This window comes from Miscanthus floridulus, chromosome 5 (assembly GCF_019320115.1).
Source record: "Miscanthus floridulus cultivar M001 chromosome 5, ASM1932011v1, whole genome shotgun sequence".
In the NCBI taxonomy this organism is placed as follows: Eukaryota; Viridiplantae; Streptophyta; class Magnoliopsida; order Poales; family Poaceae; genus Miscanthus; species Miscanthus floridulus.
The window spans coordinates 40,903,818-40,925,629 of record NC_089584.1 but is presented as its reverse complement, the minus strand read 5'-3'; the positions used below and the strand labels follow the sequence as shown (position 1 = coordinate 40,925,629).

Below are 21,812 nucleotides of genomic sequence, written 5' to 3'. Positions count from 1 at the left end.
AATTCCATATCAATGGCAAGGAATAGCAATTCACCTTCAAGCCAAGGCCGAAACAATGCTCTAATTTGGAGTGGCAAGAGAAGCCAATACAACCATTAGGGTCTCCATCTCCAAGACCAACTGATGCACCCGAGCAATAAATACAACTAGAGAAGTCTGGTTCGGCGGACTTAAAAATCTTGAACCCTCGCTGAGAGGTAAAATCGGTAGTTATCCATATTTACTTTTACCTTAGCAAATTTACTTTTCTGCATCTGCTTTGCATTTAGAAAAAAATAAAATAAAAATTCTCATCATGGCATTATAAAATTCAAGCCCCATGTAAATAATTTTTATGAAGTAAAAACCCGTAATAAATATTTACCGTGGAGGCATAAAATTTTAAAAATACCATTCATACATCTTTTTGTATTTCATAGTATTATAAAATATTTTTGTATTACATATATATACATGTGTATATGGTAGAAATACAGACACATGGGACCCACTCAACCACCACCCATCACTTCTATCTCCACCATCACCTCCATTTCCACCTCCATCTTCACTCTGCACCGTCCAGAGCACATTTTCAATGAAAGGAGCACTCACCTTGCTTAACTATGAAGCAAGTAAATATCTAGAGGAAGGGGAGGCCAGTTGGCCACCATGTGGGGCTGGCCAGCCCCATCACTTGGCCAGCCGAACTGCTATTGCGCCGCCTATGAATGGCACCTCTCCTGCTTGCTCTTGGCCTCACACACTCACAATCCAGCATCTAAGTACAAAATTTTGAATTCCAAGTTCATAGTAAAAATCCACTTAATAGAAGTGTTGTTGGGGTTAGGAAAGTTGAGAAAGAGTAAGAGTGGAAGGGCTATCAAAAATTTGAAGAAGAGTGAAAAAGGTTAAGAGTGGAAGTGCTGTTAAAATTAAGAGGGAAAATAAAAAAGATTAGGGTAAAAGTTCTGCCAAAATCTTGATTAGGAAATCAAATATGACTAACCCTCGAACGACTAACTTCTAGATGGCTAACTGCTAACTTTTTATTTTCCTAATTCGTTTCACGAGTTGTGTTGTCTGCTTATTTTGCACGAAGATGAGCAAGTTAGTAGGCAAGCTCAAGCATGCGGCATCGTTCCATTCGACGAGAAGCTCTTCTTCCAGAGGAAGCGCCGACATGCAGATTGACACTCCATCTCCCACTGTCAGAGCGATGTACGGGTCATCATCCGTCGAGAAGAACATTCTCCTAGAAGAGAAGCACCTAAAATTCTAGAACAAGACAGAGAAAGACGCCTATAGGCAACTGAAAACTCGAAGGTTCATTCTCACTCCCGCTTATGATCCACCCCTCTTGTAGTCAACAGGTATGAATACTAAGTTTGAAATCATTTTTAAAACTATTGGGTGGGAGAATGTTTGGGAAATTAATGAGCCGGTGTCAAAACTTATAACTACTGAATTTCTATGCACCTTGCAAACCACTGATTCTGAAGTCTCATTTAGACTTTTTGGGAAAGACTTTTCTGTTCTCTAGAAGAATTTTAGTGAGCTTCTAGGATTCCATGCTCAGTGTGTAGTTGATGTAGACACCGCTATACAAGATTTTGATAGGACAAAGTTTTGGAGAGAAATATCTAAAGAACTTACTTGTTACCGTCCTCATACAAATGAAATTCATCACCCTACCATGTGCTTTATGTATGAATGGCTAGGATTTTCTTTATCCCCTAGAAATGAATTTTGCACTATAAGGAATGATGAAGTTCAGCTTCTCTATGCCATGGTTAAGAGAAGAAAGGTTTCACCGGTCAAATTATGATGAAACAATGGACATAAATTCTTGAACTTATGGGAGATGTTGGGTGTACTTCTCTGGTCACCTGCATAGCCAAAAATTTGGGTTTTTTGGAGAATGCTTCTGTTGCTTACATTGATGACATTCCCTGTTGGTATATCGACTATGAATATTTTGTCCAAGCACACATGTTAAAAAAGAATAAGGATGGAAAACTTGTCATGATGTACATAGATTATACAACTGAGATTCTATTGCCAGACCGGAACCTCAGTTTGTATGCGGTGAATTCTTTTGTCTTTGATATATAGGTCAAGGAAGCAGCGCCTCACAGAAGTGCTTCTACGAGAATAACTCACAACCCGTAGCCCCGGTACTGTGGCGATGATCTGATCCCAGAGGGACCGCCTTTCACCAGCTATGCAGGCTAGGATCAGCGAGAATCCTCCTACATGTACCAACCTGAGCATGCTAGTTGGGAGTAGCCCGCTCCTCAGCACTCTAAGAGCTCCTAGCAGCAGGGCACAAGTGAGCAATGGTAGGATGGCAACTTTGACTACTATCAGTAGCAGCAATATGAAGAAGTTTCAAGCGGCTACCAGGGAGGACGTATGTCCTTCTCTGCTCGTGGCTACCATGATCAGCCCATGGGCTATCACGACCAGCAGATGGAGCATTCTTGCCTCGACACTAGGTTGACCACCATCAAGGAGACGCTGCACGACATCCAGAACCAACTTCATCAGCACTCCTAGTGGCAAGCAAAAATGGGAGACCAAATCACCAACATCCAGCAACACCAGCAGCAGGAGAATGAGAATTGGCACTACTTATTCTAGGGTCTCAACATTGACCAGCCATTCTGATCGACTATAGCAACACCCAGCTTAGGGGGGAGGATTCCCTGTTATCTAAGGTAAGTTTTCTTTTCTAGTATTTTTTTCCTTTTCCTTTTATTTATTTATTTTTGAGTTTGTCTTATTAAAAAAATGAAAACCAAATAAAAAGAGTGTGTATAAAGTTTGCTTTAAATTTCTGTTGTTAAGAGCCAATAAATAAAAAGAACTTGAAGATGATGATTCATGATGAAAATGATGAACATTTGCTCTGTTATAATTCCTTTCAAGTACCTAGTTTTTAGCTTTGAATTCTCCCGAGTTTTGGATATGATTGTTTTGACATAAGAATTTGCTTTGAACTTGAAACTCGTGGGTAGCAATGCTTGATCTAAGTCTAGGTAATTGACGAATATGATATGAGAAGGTCTGAGCCGCTGTTTATCTTGTTCCAAGTGAGACTGAAGTTCTAGAGATTTATCTTTTGAAAACATAAAAATGCAACATGATGAGTTCCTGTATGACAAAGCTTGAATTCCTACCAGAGCCAAACATGTTTATATTTAGGCTAGGAAAACTTCTACTCATATATGCTACTTGTTTTGCATTTAGTTTGGTCAAGCTTTGTTGACCATTATGAGAGGGTTGACATGCTCTTAAAATTAAGATCACGTACACACCACCCACATATGCACTACTCCTACACTAGGGGTAGGCGTAAAAACATGATTTCCATCTAGATCCACCCAAAAATGTTTTACTCCTACACTAGGAGTAGACACCAAAAATATTCTTGATAGGTATCCATCCACCAAATAAATGCTCCAAGTTCTTGTTGCTATCTCTTAAAAGTTTTGTTGTAGAGAAAAGGCATGGGCTATGCAAAAGTTATTCATAAAAAGAGAGAGAGAGAAGAAAAAAAGTTGAGAAAAAATGGACAAGTGTCCCAATTATTAAAACAATGGGTACTTAGATGCCTGCCTAAAAAAAGAGAGAAATGAGATGAATAAGATAGCCCATGTTTTCTTGCAAATATTTTCAAGTTCCAAAAGAGAGAAAAGTTTTCAAGGAGCATAGTAGAATTAGGATAGCCACCATATATTCCACACACATGCACATCTTGATTTAATTGTATGTCTCAACTCTCTTTGGATCCATTGTTTGACTTTACAATATATGTATTGCAAGTATGCTCTTTCATGTTACCCCCATTCCTATGAGCTCCACATAAGCCTTAGATATAGGAAGAGAAAGGCATAACATCGCTATTGCCTTGGTGGGGATCCACAAATACCACATATTTTAAGAGACTTGAGAGTGTCATACAATGGAATATCTGAGTTTTATTTTAAAAACTTACAAAAACTCTAGAATAATGGTTGAACAAAGAACTTGAGACATAGGGCTTGACTAAATCGTTCTGTCTTTCAATTGCTCAAGACCTAAGTGAAGGCTACAAGCCCCATGGTTGAAGGTAATATGGGTAAGTTTGAAAGTCAGATCGGTTTGTTCTAATCCGGAGGAGAATTCTTGTTTGAACGCATGTGTACTTTTGAGGAGTTGTTTCAATATTTTCAAAAATCCTAAAACTCCTGATCCATTGCTAAGTTTGGCATTGCTCTGGGACGAGCAAAGGTTAAGCTTGGGGGAGTTTGTTGATGGTAGTTACCATCCATCATGAACCGTCAATATAACTTGAAATCATTCATGAAAATGATCACCAACATAGACTTAGGGGTTTAAACTGACAATTTTCATGAGTTTTGGTAAATCTATGTTTTCAGTAGGGTTTATCCAGAAAACTATGAAGGTGGATCAAAATGTCAAATAAAATCATGCTTATCCGTAGCAAAATCAACTTCAGAAGGTTCCAGAGGCCACCAGAAGCCATGCCACCGAAGCAGACCTACAGCGGATGATAGGACCTATAGGTCGGCCAGCCCCTAGGGCCCACCTAGCAGCCTTTGCTTCGACATCGGTTCCTCCACCGCCTCCTAGATTACATCTACGTAGTTTATTCAAGTCGCTTTGATCCATCAGGGTTTAGGATTGACGCTCCGGCCTATATATACCAGCCCCTGCCCCCCTCCCTGAAGCATTGCTATAAGTCAAGATCAGATCAAAAATTAGGGTTTCTAGAGAGAAGAGAATAGAGCTCTAATTCTTCAAGATCTAGTATAGGTTAGCTAGCAATGTTTAAGTAGAGTTTGGGCTATTGCTCAGGATTCTGGATTCACCGTCTGGAGGCCGGTATATCCATTGTATCTCTCTTTTTTTATGACTTTATGCTACTTCAATAATACGTTGCTTTTTAATATGTTCCTAGTTTGCTCTAGTTATATGCTTGATATAGTCATGATTGATTATGAATATATTCATATGTTCGCAAAGCGCTTATCTCAATACTCGAGTGAGCTAAGTGTGGTGCTTAAATATTGTTTACCTACAGATGCATTCTACACTCTAGGTCATGTGGTAGATCATGGATGTGACACTCCTATTGAGTCCTTTGTAGTCCACTCCCCATATGTAGAGCAAGCAGAACCCAGTTGTGAAGGGAGTCAAGCGTTGTTCTTGATCTTCCTTAGTAATATTCCTTATGCATAGATCCAAAGTTAATTATGCTATAGATGAGAGTGTATATACTTGGGTGTACAAAAGACTTAGTAAATAAGGAATGACTTAGGAATCTTTTGCTCTTAACTAATCTCCTACCTAGCCATACTACATTTATGAGTATCTATTTCTATCCCTAGATTATTATCAATGCCTTACACTTATCATTTATTTACCATTTGACTTACCCCTGCTATAGCATGAGAGTTAATGATCTTATCATAAGTATACATATTTGACAATATCTCTGTGCCAACCCCATCGCTCCTCCATGTGGATAAAATATAAATAACGATACCTGGTATACTCCTGGGTGAAATGCTACAATGGTATATTATCTATGTGCTTGCGGATTACTTAATATATATATATATATATATATATATATAAATTTACAAGTGTTCTCAATAATTACCAACAACGCATTTCTGGCATCATTGCTAGGGATGACAACTTAGTATTAAGGTGATGCTAAGAAATGTCAACAGTAGTCTGACACACATTCATAAATATAGGCTCACACAATTACGCAAACATCGTCCACTCCATCTTAGCCCATAACAACTTTCCCCTTGACAACTTTTCGTTCCCATGGCATTATGTCTCTAGGTAGGTTCTTTTCCACAGCATTGATCTTCTTAGAAAAACCTATGAATAGCTGCATTTCAGCGTAGTTATTGTACTCTTCAACATCGTCCACGCCATCAACTCCGATAATGTGTTGTTTCCCAGAGACAACCACGTGCTTTGTCTTCTTCTTTGGGGGAAGGTTAGTTTGCGGGTCAAGTAAATAGAAAACTTGTGTGACACGTGAAGCGAGCACCCAAGGGTCATCTTGATTGCCTAAATTGTCGAGGTCCACGACTGTCAACCCAATCTCGTTGACTTAGTGTTGTTTGATCTAGTGGCATCGAAATAGGGCCATTCATATACCCATTCCATAATCAAGTTCCCATATGTCATCAATGATGCCAAAGAATGGGATCTTTCACCCCAATCCGTCGAGAGCTTCTATTTGAACTCCGCTATTTTGGTTCACACATGTACTATCCTTTGCGTGGGTATAGTATGTGTACCCATTGATGTCGTAAGCTTGCCAAGATGTGACTTGTCTCAATGGCCCCCTCGCCAACCTACTAATGGTAATATCATCTGTAGTTTCTTCATTCGGTAAGTTTTGGTCCTTCAATCATGTAGTGAATCATTGCTTGTGCTGTTTCATGACCCACTCATCTGTGCGACCATTACTCTTCTCCCTAATGATAGCCAAGTGTCCATCAATGTATGGTTCCATCAGTTTTGTACTCTGCATGACACAGTAATGTGCTCGACTCACTTCTTTGTATTCCTAGTCGATGAACACTTTTCTCCCCTTGGTGCCCTTCCCAACAAGCCTACCCTTATGACAAGAATCGGGTTTACCAATCCCTTTATGCCCTTTTAGGTACTCTTGATAGCACTCGATGACTTCTTCAGTACTGTAGCCCTCTATCATGGAGCCCTCTGGGTATTCTCGATTATGCATGTCTCGGTTAAGAACCGACATGAACCGCTCATAGGACCACATTTCATGCAAGTAGCAAGGGCTCAACGCCTCTATCTAATGAACCATGTGAATCATGAGATATGGCATTATATCGAAAAAGGTGGGAGGTAAACACATCTCAAGTTGGTTTTGTGTCTCCACCACGAAATCATGAAGGTCACTCAGCTCATTTTTACCAATCGTCTTCTGTGAGATCATCGAAAAGAAGTAGCACATGCGGGTGATGGCCATTTTTAGAAACTCTGGCTTTATAGACCTAATTGCAATAAGTAGGAACACTATCAGTATGAGATGACAATCGTGAGCCTTGAAGCATGTTATTTATAGGTCCTTCATCGACACTAGCCTCTTCATGTTTGCTGCAAACCTAGTCAGAACTTTGACCCCTCTCAAGAAAGTGCACATCGCCCTCCTCTCATCCGGGGTCAGGTTAAAGCTAGCCACAAGTAGAGTGTATTTTCCATTACCCTTAGGTACTGGGTGAGGCTCTAGCTTCACATTTAGCTGCACCATGTCTTTTCGTGATTTTAGACCATCCTTTGTCTTGCCTATGTCCATCAAGGTAGCAATAAGACTCTCAAAGACAATCTTCTGCACGTGCATAGCATCAATGGCATGGGGGACCTCCAAGTTTGGCCAATAAGGCAGATACTAAAAGAAGATCGACTATTTCTTGAAAGATATGCCAGCGACAGGAGGTGTGCTTCTATCTTTCTTTGTCCCATCTGGATTCTTCTTTCCGAGGACGGCACATATGTTTTTCACCATTTCAAACATGTGTTGCCCATTTTGATGTCTCTCTAGAGGGGGTTCATTCTTTGGGGTGTTGTCATAATATCTGAAGTACATCTTACTACGGTATTTGTGAGTTGTATTCAAGAAGCATCAGTACCTTAGGTAGACTGTCTTCTTGGATGCATCTAGGTACACCCATGTAGCCATCCAAGCATACTAAGCATCCCGTCTTCCCTTTGATCTGTCCAGACAAAGCAAACAACGTGGGGTAATCATTGGTAGTAACAAAGATCATGGCTCTACATATGAAGTCCTCCTTTCTGAATGCATCATACATCGGCTCCCCATGCCTCCATAGCCTCTCCATTTCTTGCATCAAAGGCTCGAGGAACACATCTATGTCAATGCCTGGTTGTTTTAGACCTTGAATGAGAATAGTGAGGAGAAGGTACTTTCTCTTTTGACACAGCCACGTTGGAATGTTGTACATGGTCAAGATCACTAGCCATGTGCTATGGTCGCTGATCCTCTCATTGAACGGATTCATTCCATCGGTGCTCAAGCCAAACCGCACATTCCTTGGGTCTTCGCTAAATTCTCTGTGTTTTGCATCAAAGCGTTCCCACTGAGTACCATCGGTCGGGTGTGCAATCACATCATCACACGCCTTGCGCTCATCATCCCACCATGTCATGAGTGCAGCTTCCTTAGGGTTTAGGAAGATATGCCTCAAGTAGTCGACCATTGGCAGGTACCACATGACCAAGGCATGAATTCTTCTTTGCTTTGCATCATTGCCTAATGGAGTGTCCTCTAGGGTTTGAGAATCTTGTACCACCTTTTTCCCACCCTTCTTCCTCTTCTTCCCCATAGAGACTTCTTTCCCATCGTAAAGGTCATTGTTCTTGTACCGACTAGCCCCACACCTTGGACATTTATCTAGTGAGTTGAACGTATCGCCACAAAAAAGGATATAGTGGTTGGGGTATGCATGGATTTTTTTCAACTCCCATTGTTAATGGATTTATAATCTTCTTCGCTTGGTATGTGTTGTTAGGAACTGAGTTTGGCTTTGGCAGCAACCATGACAGGAGATGTAATAGATCATTGAAACTATAGTCGGACCAGCCGTACTTAGCCTTCAGGATGAGTAGCTCAAGCACAAATCATAGCACTGTCCAATGTGTCGGATAACCCTTTTCAACACTATACATAGTCTCCTTCGATGCTTTTTTTACCCTTTCCAAATTCTCTAGATCTTTTGGACTCTTTAGTAAAATCTCTGGTCCAATGGACCGAAGCATGTCCTTCAAATCATCATCATCATCTTCATCACTGACACGTGCTCCGCTACCATTATTGCTACCACCTTCGTCGTTGCCAGCCCAACCATCAGCACCACCACCTTCGTCAATGGAATCATTAGACATTTGTGCACGAAGCACTGCTACATATTGGTCCAGGTAATCTTGGGTTTTGGCGTCATGTTCTTCTAGATCAACTTCGTCAACAACCGTTTTACCATAATGAATCCACATTGTGTAGTCCTTAACAAATCCTCACATAATCAAGTGTGATATGCTGATCGTCACATCTTTGAATGCGAGATGGTTCTAGCAATCTCTACACGGACAAATAATTGAATCTTTATTCTGTTTCAACGTCTTTGCATGGTTCTCTACAGCTTCAAGAAATTCATAAACTTCTTCATAGAAACCTGGCTTGTACCTTAATGCACCATACATCCAAGATTGTCTGTACTCCATCTTTTATGATAGGTATCAAAGAAAAAAATTAAAGGACTAATTATTCACAGATATATAACTAGCGGTTCATGAAAAACCATTCTAGAAAATAATTAATGACCTAATTAAAAATATATATTTAATTCTCTACTTTAATTTCTGGGTTATAATAACAAACAATTTCAAAGACAACAATTAGCAACAATTAATATTTTACACACTATCCTTCATGCAAAAATGTAATTAATAATAAAAAAACCAAACCCTAGCTCTAGATCTAGATCTACATGACACATCCATTAAACTAACTAATAGTCAACTAACATCAAGCAAGATTCACTAAATAAGGGTGTAATATTATTCCACTAACTAATTTACCCTAGAACCTTCAAAACTTTGGTCTAATTTGCTTCATAAATGGCTCAAGCACCATAGAAGAGAGAGAAAAGCAAAATCCTAATTACTCACTAACCAACCATTAAAACTTCCAAAAAATGTTTGGAATAACATTTTCTTATCTTCTACAACCTCTCCACCAAAGAAAATAAGATCAGAACCGTACCTCCCCCCTTGAAAGAGTAATTTTTGGAAGGTGCCCAAGGCCCCTTCCTTCCTCTCTTGGGCTACAGTAATTGGCACGAGGAGAAAGAAGGGGGACGTCGGCCCTTTATACTGGGGGCATTTGTAGGGGCGGCTGGTGATTGAGCCGCCCCTACAAATCAAATAGTAGAGGCGGCTGGTGAGTAAGCCGCCTCTACAAATCGACCCATTTGTAGGGGCGGCTCGTATCACCAGCCACCGCTACTGTTCGATTTGTAGGGACGGCTGGTCCACTGGGTCTCGGGGACGCTCACTGTAGGGACGGCTGCTGATGGAGCCGCCCTTACAAAAAAAACTTCCCGTTGCTACAAATCCTTTTTGTAGTAGCGTAGGAAACGTAGGTGCAACACCTGGACACTGAACTCAGCCATGTCTAGTAATATCATACTCGAAAGTAAAATTGGAAATCCTGGAACTCTTAGAAAGAAAATCAGAAATGAACGAAGAATCGATCGATCGGTGTGGAATCGGATTTGGACTCAAAGACGCACCGCGTTGGCAATGGCCTGGTGATCGAGGCGAGGACATGTGAGAACTGAGAAGGTAGGCTTCTCCCAGATTGAGATCATATTTTTTTATTTTTTGTTAACTATACTATTATTTCCTCTAAATCGGAAACAACTGAAAAAAATAGTTGAAACCAGAAACCATTACGTGGGAGAAAAGCTTGAAAAAAAAAACGTTTCATGCAGAAACAGTTTGGAAAAATATAAAAGCTGATTCTTAAACAAAAGAAGTGTTAGATTAGGATTCCTATTCAAATTACTCAAGATCGAAGAGATCTATTTGATCAGGATTCCTAGTTATCCTCTATATCTATATCTATATCTATATCTATATCTATATCTATATCTATATCTATATCTATATCTATATCTATATCTAATAATAAAGAGGCAAAATTTCTCTCCACCTATTTTTGGTCCGTCCATTTTTTTGTTCGTCTCCTTCTAACTACTGGACAATGGGAAGTTTCTTCTATCCAGACTTATATATATAACCCGTGCTCAAACGAGTTAGAATAGCTTAATTTTGTCAAGCAAGATAGGGAGTCCGATTCCAAAACGTATTGGGTGGTGTATGTGACCTAGACTCGTATACCGTGTTCATATATGTTACAACAACACGTGTCTAGCGATGATACGGAGTCCGATTCTAATATATATTGGGTCCAATTGGAACATACTCTTATTAATGTACCGTCACGTTGGTCCATCATTTGGACGTGTCGTGTAATACTCCAAACACATACGTAGTATTTCTCCACGTGGACCTACGACACAATGTACCATCCACTGCAACATTTGATGGCGCAGGACCGTCATGGCAAAATAGAAAATAGAAAAAAGAATTACCGCCTGCTCGGTTCCTTGTCATTCATGGAATCATAGATGAATGGAATTCATACTTGATTTTCTTTCCTTTTTTGTCTTTTTTTTGTTTGTTAGCAATGCAAGATTGCATGCATGCATGCACGGCAAGCAAATTAGAGGTCTGATCGTGTACATCCAGCAGGGCACGCGCGAACTTGAGGTGGGGCCAGGGACAAGTTGGACTTCAGCCCTGAAACCGCATAGACTTCGTTCGCGAGACTTTGTTCGCAAGAGCGCTCATACTAAGTCCTGTGTGCATGAAACCCTCTCTTCCCCGGAGTTTTTTCCATCGACAGAGTCCGATCCGAGTTCTCTAGTCCGGTCCTCGGAGTCCCATCCGGTGATTTTGTTAGCGCTTGGTATTCTTTAGAAAACCAGGTGCGACAGAATTGTATCAGAGCAATGTTGACTGTAGGGTGTTCAGTCTAGTTAGAAATGGTCCTTTTTACAAACTTATTTCGGTAAAAAACTAATCTTGGATTTCCCCCTTGATGCTTTGTGAAAAATAAAAATACTATTCAACAAAAGCCCCTCATTTCTCTAATATCCATGAAGATACCTGTGAAGTTGAAGAGTCTACATCAACAATAAGCATCGCCATAGAGGATCAAGAGTTCAACCTCGCTAAACCTAAGCCACTTATAAGAAGTTTTTATCCTAGCACTTTGTGCGTCAGCAACGATGCTAAGTGCTAGTGTGTTCTCGATTAAGGTCGACATCATGTTAGTGTGCTCTTGCACGGTTGATTGTTATGTTATTATGTCCTTGTGTGATTTGGCTCTTTATAATGAGTGTAGCTTCAGCGAATCTCGTGATGAGATTCCTGTTAAGGGGGTAGTGTTGTCATACCCCAAAATTTCCATTTTGGGATATGACTTAGAAAACACTAAATAACAATAAATGACTTTATCGTTTTCTAAAATTTCTCAACTTTAGTTAAGTTGTTGATATTCTAGATAGTGGAAAATGTGAGTTTCTAAAATTTTTATAATGAAATTAATGGTTTGTTGCATTTCATGCCTTTGCATGTGTTTATGTATGGAAAATGAATTTAAATGTTTTTTAAAAAATGCCTAGGTTTTTATCCCAACACCATCTTTCTGAAATATCATGCCCAATCGCTAAAACCCTAAATCCAAATCAAGCACCGATCCAATTTCTAAAACCCTAGATCAAGTTCTCAACCAATCTTCGGATCAAAACTATAATCAATTCTAGACAACCAACATCCTATCTTTCTCACTTTTGTACTATTTGTTCTGAGTCTAAATCTTACTCTCAACTAATGCCAAGTGTCTCTCAACATCCTTTTCCCTTCACCCAAATCGATCCAAACCCAATCCAAGTCTTTGTACTTTTATCTTTCTCCACCGATCCAACTCAATGTCAAATCATGTATTGCAAATTTGGGACGCGACCCAACTCTTTTCTCTCATGGACAGGCTTAGTTTATCTCTCTTTTCCATCAACAATTATAACCTAAATTTCTCTTGTTTTTGCTAATGGATCAAGATGAGTCTCTTCTCTTGCTTTGGGCCATGCCCAAATTAGCCCAACACCCCCTCTCTTCTTGTAGCATCAACGCAGATTACCTCTCTTCCTTGTACCATCCCTTCATGCAAAAACAACAGCACTTAATCCATTTGCTCACCTCCTTTACATGCCCCCTCATCAATCTCTCTTATCTCTCCCTCCCTAAGTGTGTGAGCACAGATAATTGTCGGGCATCAATGGCATGGCAGCCACCTCCTCCTACTGCCCACGCCCACCCCTTCTCATGCAAAAATATATGCACACATTCCTCCCTCTCATAATTTACTAGACACACCTTGAGTACTCCTTTACTCCATCGTTTCAATTGCATGCATGCACAAAACCGCCAGCCATATCTCCTTCTCCTCCTTGCAATATTCTCTCCTCCGAATGGCGCATCTTCCTTTCCTCCCATGAAGAAAACTGCAGCAAATGTTCCTCCCTTAATTCCCTTTACAAGCCCCTCTTATCCTCCAATACCACTCTCTAATTGCATGAGTAATAAAGGGCTCATGAAATAGCCATGCATCACCCCTTCTCCCTTATTTCTGTTTTGCTCGACAGACACAGGAGCCGCCCCCTTTCTCTGCCCATGCAAAACAACTGCTACACATAACGCTCTCTCTAAATTCCCCAGCCTTACCTTCTTTTGCATGCCTCTCTTCAATCTCTCGTTAATCCTCTCTTGACAACACCCCTTTACACCATCAGTTTCACCTTCTCCTCAATTGCATGGATCCATGTAGAAAACAGCAGCCATATCCCCTCATCTCCTCTCCTCTCCCTCACGCAAGCACCAGATAAGGAGCATCCCCATCTCCTCCCCTTCCTCCTCCATGGATGCCCCCTCCTCTTCCTCTACATTCCTCTCCCTTCTCTCCACGCAGCAGTGATTCCGATTTGCCGCTGCATGTTTCATCTGGCCGCTGAAATCCTTCACACCATGCTGTGGTAAGGAGATTCTCCTTCTATGTTCTTCATCGTGAAACTGGTCTTCAGCGCCTCCTTTCTGTTGTGTTGATTCCTAGCACATCAATGGTACATGGAGGCCACCCGGTGTGCTTATCATCTCCCCTAACCTGCAGCACCACACCATCGCCACTTTTGTTGCCGCTGCTGTACATAACATGGTGAGGTCACCCCTCCCTCTCCCATCTCTGATATTGTTGCCCATGACCCTCTCATTCATCTCTTTGATCCCTCATTTGGTGCAGATCATCTCCGAGGTGGAATTGACGCAGTCCCGTTGATCGCTGGCTGCAGCGCCACACGTCATCTCCACCAGCTGATGTCAAATAAATCACCTCTGGCCATCCAAAATACCCAAAGTGAGGACCCCATTGTCATCCCTGTTCCTGATATGTCAATGTATATGATGTGTTTCGTGCATTAGTTCAAGTCCCGCTAATTTCCGGCGATGTTTCCCTTGCTAACGTGCCGCTGTCCATCGTGGGCAGCAGCGCTGTTTCCAATTGGCATCGAACCATTTTTCCACAATCTAATTACCATCCTTAAACATGCCCCTGTAAGACGGTTTAGCCATAGGAGTTCAGATGCCAGTGATATCATCGTCTCTGTGATCACTGCTCTGCTGTCCTGGCTGCTGCACCACTCTGGATGGTAATGGTGTTCCCTGTTAATCCGGGAGCCCCATCTTCAAATGCTTCAACCATCATGTGCCTATTATCCTAACACATGTTTCTGCAAGTTGGCTTGTCCATAGGTGCCACAGTCACCGAGATATCGATGCCATAGTAACTGCTACCCCTGTTGTTCCGTGTATGCAGCAGCAGCACCTCTGTCTCTTGTCGTTGCTGCCGATGTCAGCTTCAACGTGGCCACCATGAACTCCAATACCAGCACCCAACATCCCCTTCTACCGTATATGTCAATTCCTATTACAATTCATGCATCCTAGTTCGTAGTTGATGTAATCCCGATGAAGTTTCCGCAACAACATGTCGCTGTCCTATGCGGACAGCAGCACTACTGCTGATTGGCATTCATGTTCCCATTGATCTAGACCTCTAGTTATCGAACCCTTTGATCATGAGGTAGTTCTTGAAGTTACACAATTACCTGCAAGTTGGTTTGGTCATAGGAGCCGAGATAAAAGAGATATCTTTTCCGTGCTTGCTGTCTCTGCTGATTCAGCAGCAGTACGCCTCTAAATGACAGTGATGTTCCCCATCAACCACTTGTCAAATAATCAAACCCTTCATATAGCATGTCCATCATATCCTTGCACATAGCTCTGCAAGTTTTGGAGGGCATCCATGCCATGATGGCGGAGATATAGAGTCCATAGTGTTTGCTACCCTGCTGTCTAGGCAGCAGCCACGCTATTTCGCAATCATGTTCCCCTGCCGACTGACAGTCAAAGCATCATGCCCTTTTGCCATATCATACTCCATACTGTCCATAGCAGCTCCACAAAATATATCGTCTATTGGTGATACAAATACCATGCGTTTGATGATCGAAACCCTTGCTGTCCGCCGACATACATGTCTTGTGTGCACTAGTCGCTGTAACCTCGTTCTCCGCTGATCTAGTATGTGTCTCCATGAACTGGTTGACCATGACGTGTCCTCATATATCCTCTATATATATCCAGCAACACTGACTCATATCTCAAAGGAGTAGTTAGAACACAATATATTTGTTAAACATCCTTGCTAGCCTTGCATCTTCCCTTGCTTCGCGCTCGTCAAGTTCTAGCCATCCAACCACTACCACTTTCATTGATTCATCACTTTCTATAACTACTGAGCCATCTCTTAACCAAAACCTATCCAAAGCTCCTAGTTCCTAATCCATAGTTTTCCAATGGCACCCATCGATTGACCAATGGATGGCAAACCCGTTCTGTCCAAAGTACGCCTCTGTTTGACATGCCCTCTTAGCACAACATAGCCTTGTATGTTTCTCTTATATGTTCCCCAAAATCATGTGGTTGTCGGAGCCTCAACTTCTGTATAAGTTTCCTCTCATTAAGCTTGCATAGTCTTTCCGTGTGATCTAGTCCTTAAATCTTCATATGCTTACTTCATTCTTCATAATGTCCGGTCCATCTTGTATACAACCCGCCGATCATTTACCCTTCATCTATAAATCCACATGTTCTCTAAATCTTTCAAGTGAGCCCAAATACATCATGTCTATTCTATTCCAATCATTTACCAAACCTTCTAGCTTCTCTCTTTGATCTTCCATGACCGGTTAACCGTAGCTTTCTTTAGTTGTTTTTGCGCTCTAAGATTGTAGTTACAAGCCCTCTACGTGTTTAAAAACCCTTATATGTTATTTTATAATGATTGATGTATTGTTCCTAGGTTTGTCTATTATGCTTGTGATGGTTGCTGTTATTGTTAGAGGAAATTGTACAAGGATGATCTAGAAGGAAAGTTAGACAAGTTTGAGCACTATTTAAGGCAAGTGTAACATGAGTTCCCTTGGTACCAAATAACCATTTAATCACCTCTTCATGTGCATGTGTCTAATATGATAACCCCTAAGGACTTTAACTAGAATCTTTGTTAACCTGAATTCTTTGTTACCTTGGGTTATGCATATTGGTAGTTTTGCTTAGCCTGCATTCACCAACATCATAATGTTAATTTTGACTAATGATTTATGGAATCAATATTAAAAGGTGTTTTTTTAGCAATATGGACAGAAGATGGCTAGAGCATTGGGCATTTTTGGGTGCTCTAGTCTGCCCTTCATAAGGACTGAATCTTAAAGTGGCAACCCAAGACTTACAGTACAACTATGAGAACTACATGGCTCTGGTCTTAGTCTAGTATCCGGATATGTTCAAGTTTGTTAGCAGCTTACCAAAAGGGAAAGAGGGGGTGCTAGCTAGGGTATAGCTTTTGTCCTACCGCGGTGTGTGCTAGGTTGCGGTTATATGTGTGCCACCTTTGGAGCAGAGCATTTATATCTGCCTGGTCAATCCGAAACTTTAGCGGCTGCTACTTATTAGAATGACTGGTGAAAAGCTTCGTAGTGATCCCTGCCGATTTACCTTGGAAGTGAGTCAAGAGGCTGATCACATCGGGCAAAGGGCAATCACGACTCGTGGATAAAGATGTACAACCTCTGCAGAGTGTTTTAAAATTGATATATCAGCCGTGCTCACAGATACGAGCGGCTTGGATCCTTTTCGAGATAGATGGTTCTATGGATGGTTTGTGTAACAACCCAAAAATCCACACACTAAAAATACCAACTACAAAATTTTTCTTAGAACTCCCATGTGATGATGAGTGTCATGTATAGTAACCCAACCTAAGAGATGCATTAGGTCTAACCCCAACCCAAGTTAACACATAAGCATGACATGTCATTAGTTAATTGTGTTTATCTAAAATCTAACAAATAAAGTGTTGCATACATTGATTATTCAAAATGTGATTTGGATTTCCATTTGAGTTATGATATGCTTAACAACTCCAATAAATTAGGTGCATCAAATTGGAAATTCAAATTTTAGAACCGAATTTGAATTCAAATCAAGGAAGAAGAAAAAGAAAACAGAAAAAGAAATGAGGAAGAAGGCCTCGCAGCCTAGGCTGCTCGGCCCGCGCCAGCCAGCCAGCCCAACCGGCCTGCCAATCCTTTTCCGTCTTCCCAGCGCACGTATGCGGCCCACGAGCCGGCCCAGCACGTCGCCCACGCCCGCGCACCCGTTTGCCTCGCTCGCAGCCACTGGCCGCTGGACCCCGCATGTCAGCCGCACCCCCGTCTACAGTGTCGTCTTCCTCACCTACGCCTCAACCGCCTACACGACCGGTGCCCAACAGCAGTGGTAGGGGCGGGCCAGGGGGTCACGCCCGGGGCATGACCCTGTCCCCTTGCGCCGTGCCCACGCAACCCCGCACCACCGTCTGATGCGATGCACACGCCTCCACCGCACGATGCCATCTGCCAGGGAAGGCATGGCGCTCGGCTATAAAGCCGCCCGCACGTCGCTCACGCCCGGCGCCCTAGCTTCTCCCTCAGCTTCCGCCGCCGCTTGGTGGCCCAGTAGCCGCACCACACCAAGAGTAGAGGGCCGAGAAGGAGATCGTGAGAGGAGGATCGGAGCCCCCGCGCGCTGCTGAAGTCACCAGAACCGAGGGCGACGCCATCGTCGTCATCACGGTCGCGGGTCGGCACTGCACGGCACAGCTTCTGGAGCTACACGGCCGCAAATCGTCACTGCACCACCATCCTTTCTTCCACAGCACCCACGGTGAGCCCCCGATTCTTCCCCTGCTCGCCATTGGACTTTGCTACTCCGGCCATGGCGCTCCATACCGTGAGCGCGTAGGCCAAGGCCATCCCCGGCCTCTAGGCACACTAGCACAGCACACTCACGTTGACCGTGACCATCCCTGAGCCATTGGACGTTGTAGGCCTCTCCAGGTTCCCCGGACGCCGTAGCCGAGCACGCATGCCGTGCTCGCAACGCCGCCGCCATGACGCAGCCACCACCAGAGCACCAGACCACCTCCGAGCACTCGACCACCGGTCCGAACATCAGACCACTAGTCCGAGCACTCGACCACCGGTCTGAACATCAGACCACTGGTCCGAGCACCAGACCACTGGTCCGAGCACCCGACCACCAGTCCAAGCACCAGACCACAGGTCCGAGCACCCGACCACCGGTCCGAGCACCGACTGCCATGGCCAGTACCACCGGGAGCGCCTGGCGCCTCCTTGACTCGCCCGTTCCATTCGCTGAAGCCACGGGTAACTCATGCGCACGCCGTGACCACCCCACAGGAGCCCGTAGTGACCCGCGCGCCTCGCCGTCGTCACCATGTCGCCGTGGCCGCCAGGAAGACCCTACCGGCCACCTAGAAACCGGAAGTCCTGCCCTGAGCTCTGGACGCCCTCGCCGTGTCCACACGGATCCGTAGGAGCCTACACGGCCCACTGTGACGCCCTCCGAGGCCATAGCCACCACACCGACGCCGCCGACATGATCGGAAGGCCGTCCACCATGGCCAAAGCCACTGAAGGCCCTGGAGGACCCCTCGACCTACCCAACATGCCCGCTGGAGCATTGTGATGCCCATGCGCACCACAGAGCCGGCCAATGCCGCTGCACCCGCGCCATTCCCGCACGCCTGTTGTGCTCGAGTCGCCGTTCGCCGTGACCAGTGACTTAGGATGCACCATCCGTCGCCCTGACTCCACCATTGCAGTCGCCATAGCACGAGGAGGCTTTTCCCCACCTCAATTGGATGCCTGAGCCGTTGCGGGAGCTCGCCGGTGAGCACGTCGCCGGCGGGAGCGCGCCGTGGAAGAAACAGAGGAGAAGGGGCAAGGTGAGCAGCGCAGCCCTGCACCCGGTGCACATGAGCCAAGCCGAGGAGAAATGACGATGGGCTCGGTCCACCATGGACCCTGCCTTAGGACCATGGACCAGGAGCGCTGGTCCACCGTGAGCCACACGGTGTGAGCCGTGCTGTGGACGAAGCCCAATAAGAGCCCACGGCCGTGACGTGGCTACGCCACATCACGCCACGTGTTCGGCCCGGCCCGGCCCACACCGCCCCGACCCGAGCCCACCAAGGCCCGTTTGAGACCCGGCACGTATTGACCGTTGACCGATCAATGTTGACCGTTGACCTGGCCCCACATGTCAGCAGCACAGACACGCTGGACCCACATGTCAGATGCTGACGTCATGATGACGTCACGAGGGACCCACATGTCTATGACCCAAGAGCCCCTGGACCCACCTGTCAGAACTGAGGACGTTGCTGACGTCATGCTGACGTCAGCTGGACCCACTTGTCAGCTCGGAACCGAGACGATGACGTCATGCTGACGTCATGCTGACGTCAGCATGCCACGTTGACCAGTGACACCGTGACACGTGTCAGCCCAGGATTAATTCAGCCTTTATTCAATTTCAGAAAGGATTTAAACTTTAGGAATTCATAACTAATTCATACGACCTCGGAAAAATACGAGACCAGGACCAAAATTCATCTAAAATCAAGCTCTACGCAATAAACTCATGTTTGAGTGCATTTGACTCTTTTGAATTTTTATTGCTTCTTTGTGCTACTCTATAGATGTCGCTAACGCGACTATAATGCAAACGTTGCAGACTCGGAGGAGAACCTGACAGACAAGGACCGTGAGTACCGTGAGGAGAACGGAGACGACTACACTGAAGGTGCCACATCCCACCCAATCTCGTAGCACCTATTATGCATGGCTAACATAGAACTGCTATCGCTTTACTTTACTGCTACAGTCATATTATGATAGGGCTTGCATGGTAGTATGCTTGCTTGAAAGCCTTTACCTTGGCGCAACCTTACCCCTGCATACCCTGCTATTAGGCTAGACACACGCTTACTGCTATACATTTCATTACTTATACTTCTACTACGCTTATACTACGTGCGTGGTGGATACTGGTGTTATCTGGACCATGGGGAGAGTGCTGCATGTGTGACTTGGGTGTGTGGAGGGTGAGGGTTGTGTCGACCAAGTTGGAGTATACAACGAGCCTAGGGCAAGTCTTGCTATGGGATGCTACTTGGGCACCCCTGGAAATGGATACCTGTGATGGGTAAATGGTATATGAGGTGGACCTGGGTGTGAACCTGTGACGGGTGGAGCCCGGGATGGAGGTGCTGTGGTGGCACAGTAAATGGAAACCCTGATGGAGACATTCTGGCTTGGTCAAACCTTAAGGACTTACTAGTACTCAGATTCACCGGGAAGCCTTACGTACCACTCGCCCTATATGGTGCGGGACGGCTGTACTACTTGGTAGGATATTGCCACTACTGCTAGGTTGATAGCGGACAGTGTAAGGAGGTACGGGGCGCGGAGGATTTCCCCCACACCCTTCCGAGACTTTATGGAGACCTTGTGGACCCGGCTCATGACTCACAGTTTTAGCCACCCCAGACTTGATTTGGGGTGAACCAGGGCTGAATGGTAGAGTGGCATTATCCTAGGCTAGCAAGCAGCCAGAATCAGCCTAGTTGACGACGGTCAGCGAGGAAGGCGGATCTTGTGGTTATATAAAACCTCTGCAGAGTGTATGGTTGATCGATCGATACATGTGCCGACTTGTCGGCTATGGACCTTTCCTGGGTTTCGCTTAAACTAGATAGTGAGATGAGTCCTTCTCTTCTTCCCCCGTGAGAGAGTGTCGGTCGTAGCCAGGGGCTACGGGCCTTGAGACAGTGCCGAGAGGGAGTTGGCCTGTCGACTGAGCGATGGTATGGTATGGAGATGGTGGTATGTCGATCCCAGGATCGAAACCTGGCTCGGAAAAAGGAATGGAGTGGAATGTGTGTGGGAATGGTGTTAAAACTTGACAAAATATTATTATTTACTTGATATGCTAATGCATAGGAAACCCCGGTCTTATAGGTTCACTTTGCTTATACCCAACTTGCATCCAATTTCCACAAAGCAATGCTCATAGGGTTGGGAGTGGCCAGTACAAATCGTACTGATAAATTTTGGCACACAGGTTCTGCTGAGGAGTATAGCTCCGAGGAGTTTGACGGATGAGGGGTTCGTGCCTACGCTCGAGTTTGGCGATCTTATCTTCAAGCTGTTCTGAATGAATGCTACTTTTGATTTCGCCAATGCGGCGATGTAATAAATTATGTAATTCCGCACTATTTGTACTCTGATATTATCGTTGTATGGATGTGATATTCGACTGGAATTTGGGTAATATGATCTACAACGATCTTATTACACTTCGACGCTGTGGATTTCCCTTCGCGGAAATTGGGGTCGTTTCAGTTTGGGTGATCATAATCTTGATGATAATTATTATACTTTCACCTTGGGAGCTTAAGCATAACCTAGCAACATAGGTCTAATAAATAAAATATGACTAACTAAAAGTGCTTATCGCAGTTCAGTCGTGTCTAGCCTCTTGAGTCTTTCATCCCCTCATGTTATACTTGTTGAGTATGGTGCGCTCACCCTTGCTTTACAATCAACAAAAATCCCGGATGGGTACTAGATGGTGGATCAGGTGAAGAGTTTTTTGTGGAGTCC

General features: G+C 44.0%; 1 long non-coding RNA gene across 2 annotated transcripts; it reads left to right on the top strand.

The window, feature by feature from the left end:
* Positions 1-13,526: 13,526 nt before the first annotated feature.
* On the top strand, positions 13,527-21,414 carry LOC136452053 (uncharacterized). 2 transcript variants are annotated; one of them, XR_010758723.1, is made up of 4 exons: positions 13,527-13,718; positions 13,796-13,897; positions 13,982-14,095; positions 21,271-21,414. It is a non-coding gene; the product is annotated as an uncharacterized lncRNA (long non-coding RNA). The 2 variants fall into 2 exon arrangements; XR_010758722.1 differs by lacking the exon at positions 21,271-21,414 and adding an exon at positions 19,882-19,952.
* The last annotated feature ends 398 nt before the right edge of the window (positions 21,415-21,812 follow it).